The sequence below is a fragment of the Cupressus sempervirens genome, chromosome 5, assembly GCF_028749045.1.
Source record: "Cupressus sempervirens isolate cs-2001-9-10 chromosome 5, ASM2874904v1, whole genome shotgun sequence".
Taxonomy (NCBI): domain Eukaryota; kingdom Viridiplantae; phylum Streptophyta; class Pinopsida; order Cupressales; family Cupressaceae; genus Cupressus; species Cupressus sempervirens.
In genome coordinates, this window is record NC_143122.1 from 246,553,202 (window position 1) to 246,559,049 (window position 5,848).

General features: G+C 31.8%; 1 long non-coding RNA gene across 1 annotated transcript; it reads left to right on the forward strand.

Annotated features, from left to right (window-relative positions):
* The first annotated feature begins 4,698 nt into the window (after positions 1 to 4,698).
* LOC149555451 (uncharacterized) lies at positions 4,699 to 5,437 on the forward strand. The gene is made up of 2 exons (XR_016365305.1): positions 4,699 to 4,796; positions 4,957 to 5,437. It is a non-coding gene; the product is annotated as an uncharacterized LOC149555451 (long non-coding RNA).
* Positions 5,438 to 5,848: the final 411 nt, after the last annotated feature.

Here is a 5,848-nt window from a genome sequence, read left to right on the forward strand (position 1 = left end):
GCCTCCTAGTAATTACTAGTTTGACAATGACACTCCAAAAAGTTCTAGACACATGGAATACATGGCTAGAATCCATAGAGGAAAGATACACTTTGTCATTGATGAGGGGAAGATAAAATATACAAATTTAGAAAGAATGAAAAAGGCTAAGGGTAAAGGGAGACATAAAGGTCAGATAAGGAAGGATAAAAAATGAAGATCAATGGGGGAGATAAAGAGATAAATCCTAAAGAGGATGATCACAAAGGGGAGATAAAAAGAAAGAAGAAAACATAGAGAAATGATAATGATATGGGGAGTTGACTATAAGGATAGTTGGGAGAAGAATTCAAGTCAGAGATACACCATAGATGGAGAAAAATAAATTAAAACATAGACAATAGTGCTAAATGGGTAAGTTTATATACCAGTAAAGATTCTATCGATATCAAGATTAACAAAGATATGTTATATGTTTTTTCATCAATTCCAAATAGGGAGATTGTTGACCAAACTGGTTATATTATAATAATGAAGAGCAGTCTTATTGACCCCTTATCAAGGAGAAACACCCGATCTTTGTAACTCCAGTAGACATCTTCACTAGTCTGCTCAAGAGAATGAGACAAGGAAAAGATTATCATGCATTCAACATGAAGAGTTATCACTATGACATGGTAGATTAGTAATGAAAAATATTTAAATTTGGTTTGTATTCTGAGAAGAATGATGAAATAAAGAATAGACAAATAAATTGAGATGAAACCAAAAATAGACAGAAAACACTACTAGTATGGACCCTACATCATAGGTGTTAAGGGTTTCTTGTGAACTACTTAGTAGTTGGAATTGAAAATATGAATTTATTGGTTTGAGTGGGATAATCTTGTAAGGTTTCAAAATGCATAGATTAAAAGAGAGTCTTCACACATTCAAATGATTTGGTGTGTGTATTGAATGATGCTAAAGAAATAAAGAAAACTACTTTAAGCAAAAAAGAAGTGTGAAAAAAGAGGAAATGGAAGGAATGGTACCTTAATCTAGTTTGAAGGAAAAAGAGAATGAGAGAAAAATGCTATTATATATAGGATCAAGACATAAAGCTACATATAACCCTAATTAGAACCTTGCACTATAGACATGGGTGAGCAAAGAAGAGAAAAATAAAGTGATACAAAAGGATATTACATAGTGTGCCCAAGAGATAAGTGGAGATTGAGTTATCTCAAAAGGTACTCACTGAAGATCTATGAAGAAAGAAGTGTTATATTTTTAGCTCGCATTTGATTGTTCTCTAACAATTGTAATAATGCTGTAAGCTCTTAACCGAGCATGCTTCAATAGTAAGTATATCTTAAATCCTTTAACAAGGTGTCCCTTACAAGAAGTACTAAATCTTGTAACCAAGTAGCCCTAGTCGATTGATTGTAATCCTAATACATTATTGGAATATTTAACTGAATGTGTTCTTAGAAGAAACATGTTGTAGCTCTTTATTGGACAACCTTATATCTGTAGTAAAAGGATAGCAGGTATATTATCCCCACTATAAATTTTATCCTCATCGATGGTTTCACATAAAAGATCTATGTATCCGTTGATGAATGGTTTTGTGTGAGTTTACTTATTTCTATCTCACTACATTTATAATCATGTTAGTACTCAAGTGATTGTTAGTTAGTATACCTGGAGATGTAGAAGAATAACTGATTTTAGAGTCAGTACTAATTCACTGCTCCCACCCCTTTCAGTATCAGTTAGGACCAACAAGATCAATTTAATATTATATAGTTCACATAAATAATCTACATATTAGTACTTAAAATGGAATAAGCTACAAAATGGAAGACATGCATGGACAAAAGGTTAATAAAATTATTAGAGGATACCATATTATCTCAAGTAAGATTTTGAGCTAGATGGAACAAGTTACAAAATGGACCACATGGGTGGACAAAAAACTTAAGAAAAATATTAAAGGATACCCTAATCTCAAGTAATCATTTCTATATATCTTATGTATAATGATAATATGGATCTATATTTTGGTTAGGATGGGCTTTGTTGTAGTCAGTGTTTATATATATTTTTGTATAGATTGTTACTTGTGGTAAAATTTGTATTTATTAGTCATACTAAATATGGATTTCTTAATGATAAATAGTAATAAATATTATTTTTGAATAACGTAATACAAAACATATTAGAAATCATAATATTATTTTTTTTCACAAATATTTTTGAAACATCAATTTAATATTATATAGTTTACATAAATTACTTACATATTAATATGCCTCTAGATGGAAAATTTAAGTTCCCCTAAGCATGATTCCAACTCTGAATCTACTGAAAGTGATGTTAAACCTGCCAAAAATTAGAGACTTCCTCAAGATACAAAGCCTATCCCTAGCCCCCTTAGCCCCTCTCATATTTCTAACACCGTTGAAGCTACCCTAACTAGAATGATACTCGTAAAGTTGGGGGTAAAAAAGGAAAGCATAGCCACAAACAGAGCCATAGTAAGGCTAGACTAGATAGGCTTGACCAGTTGATGAGGGATTTGGCATAGAACCACATTGGTGGAATTCTCCACCAAAGTCATGCATTCTGTGCTCAACACCCTTTACTTTTTGTAGGTGAATAAAGATGAGAAGGGATTGTGCAAGGAAAGTGACACAACCCGGTCTATTTATGGGTTCCTAGTGGAGGACTAGTTGAAGACAACCCTGGACAAACTAGTCAGGGTGGAGGGGGGGGGGGATGTGAATAAGGATGTGTTGAAGGAGAAGAAGGATGAGGATCCTGGGAAGAAGGAGGGTAGCTAGCCCTAGATCTGGTGTTTTTCTGTCTTATTTGTACGCTATTGGTTACTTTGAATTGGTTACCCTATGAGGTTTTTCATTTTATTCTTATAACGATATGTGGGACTGACAACAACAATTTGTTTTAGTGTTGTTCATATATTTTTCAATTTTTTCTTATTGCTAATTTCAGGACTAATGGTACTATTATTTTAACTATGGACACTATATGCTTTTTGAAGTTTAAAGTTGGTATTGGTTAGATGACTAGGAGGTAACCTCTAGCTGACCTTTCAACCTTTTTGTACCTCAGGGTCAGGCCCCTGTCTTTTTGGTTGCTATCTAATACTTCAAAAACTTACATATTAATACTTCTTTAAGTGACTTATTATGTGTCTATATATAATTAAAAGATATATTAGAATGTACATTATGTAAGATAAATTTTTTTTTTCAATAGGTCATGGACAAAAGCCTAGTTTGTTCTTATCATTACTTGTTGAAATTAATTATTCAATCCAAGACTTCCTAGATGAGAGACTCATGAAGTAGTGTTGTGTTGTAGGCTCTTGCCTCACATCATTGAGAATATTATAATGATATCTTTTATACAAATTTAAAACAAGATAACTTCAAATTTTGTTAACAAGGACACTTTTAATTTACAAGGTTGTAGTCATTAACTCACTTGAGAAATGAAGGTGGTAAACTTATGGATATGATAATGTTCAATTATATTTGAAAACAATGTCTAAGGCACCATTTAAACTCATTTTTACATTCCTTCTCCTTTAAAGTGAAGGCAATCAACTTGTAGATAAGATACTCTATGAATGTAATTAAGAGAAAAAAATTACTTAGACATCATTACAATTTATTAATTTGTTCATCAAGTTGAAAAATAAAAGTGATGAATTAATGACTAAAATGAACTTGTTGGTAAGATTTTATATATGTATTATATAAAGAAAATTAACTCTTACACATCCTCCATACATTCATTTACTTGAAAAACTTAGGCACCCAACTTGTAGATAAAAAAATATTTATACCCATTATTCAAACTCATTCATTCATCTTACCAACAAAAGTAAACAAGAAAAAATTCTCTTGCACGTTTTTAAAGTTTATTCATTGTATGTATTAATTCATTCAAGAAAATCATTACAATGAACTTCTAGATGAAATTTTAGCTGTAACTAAATAAGGAAAATATCCTTCTCTATGAGGAGAAAGGCATGGCAGTCGTTCACTCTGAGCAGCCGAATTTATTGACTAATATATTGTTCGCTTGGATGTGGCTAAAACAAGACGACCTGTAATCCCTTTCTTAATCAGAAGTGAATAAAAGGTGAACTTATCCACTCACTTCAAAAATAAAGGTGAAAAAATTATTTCATACACATCATGTAGACTCATTCATTCATTTGATGGACAAGAGTATAGAAGAAAGGCGAGTCTCTTGCACATTATTAAATTTTATTCATTTATTTATCCACTTGAAAATCAATTGGAAGAACTCTGAATAGCCGATTCTATTGACTAATATACTGTTTGCTTGGATATGGTTCAAGGGAGACGAGCTGTAATCCATTTCTCAATCAGATGTGGGACACAGAAAAGTTATTTTTCTCCATTTCTTAATCAGAAGTGGGGAAACAAATTTACGTATTGTACTCGATCTCACAACAAGAAGTGAATAAACTATGATCAAGTTATCCCAAAACAAATTTCGTCGAGTTTGTTTTTCGCACGAATACTAAAATGTTTCAAAAACACACGAATTTCAATGAGTTGTCATAAAATTCTACGGCGCGACTGAACTGTCAATTCTAAGATTATTAAATCTTCAGAAAATTTAGCATGAATAGGTAAATGTATTCATGGGATGTGTAAGAATTCACACTATAAATAGATTCCATGAACATTACTCTTTGTCATTGCCAATACAGCATATAGCACCAAGCAAGAAGCATTGTTTGTATTCTTCTATTTGGCTTAGGCTCTTACACAGTTATGTTGTTTTTGTAGCAATATAGAACTAGCAGTTTTGTTTGTTGTTTTGTTGTTTTTGTTTTTGTATATTATAGCGCTAGCAATATCATTGGGCGGGTTTTTCTTTTATTTCAATTTGAATACTCATAATTGAAGTTTATTGTTTGTGTGAATGCAGAAAGAAGATGGGTGAGTACAAATCAAGCGTGGCAACCATACTGGTAATAATAATGTTTTTGGGATGCAATATTGGGCTTCCCATGGTGATGGGGGATCCAACATGCAGTCCAAAAGGGAACTTCTTCTGCAACACTGGGAGATGCTGCAGCATATATAACTGGTGTGGGAGCGGTGCGGCTTATTGTTCCAAAGGGAAGTGCCTTGCTCAGTGTTGGCCCGGCGTTACTGCAGTTACCACTTACACTCTCACTGGGAAAAACCTCACTTCAACTGACAAAAATTAAGGTTTCCATATATATCCATCTATACATATATACAAATAAAGATATATGCTCTTGACATAACCGAAAAGTGCCATGTATGCATCTCAGTGCTCAAGTAATGGAACACAGATGCTATATAAAAACTTCTAATGCTGTTTCTTCTTTTATCTACCATGTGTGTTTCATGTCAAATATAATGATATATATAGTTTTTAATACTTGTCCAGTCTGATTTCTTTATAGTAACTGTAATCTAGACTCATCATGTTCAATGAGATTAGATTCTTAATAATAAATAGAATAACACAAAAATATTAGATTCTTAATGATAAATAGAATAATACAACAATTTAACTAATAGAACATCAGTAAGATCATAAAGGACTCCTCATCTTCTATGAAATTTGAATCTTAATGATAGAACAACACAGCAAATTAACTATTAGAACATATCACTATTGACAAATATATATAAATTATAAACAAAAATAATTAATTTAATTTGATAATTATCTCTTACCACCCATACCAAAATTGTCAATCCTATATAGAGGATTAAACTGTTCAAAATTTATGCTACTCAATATTTAGAATTTAAAAATTCAATAATAGACAACAAAATGTCTC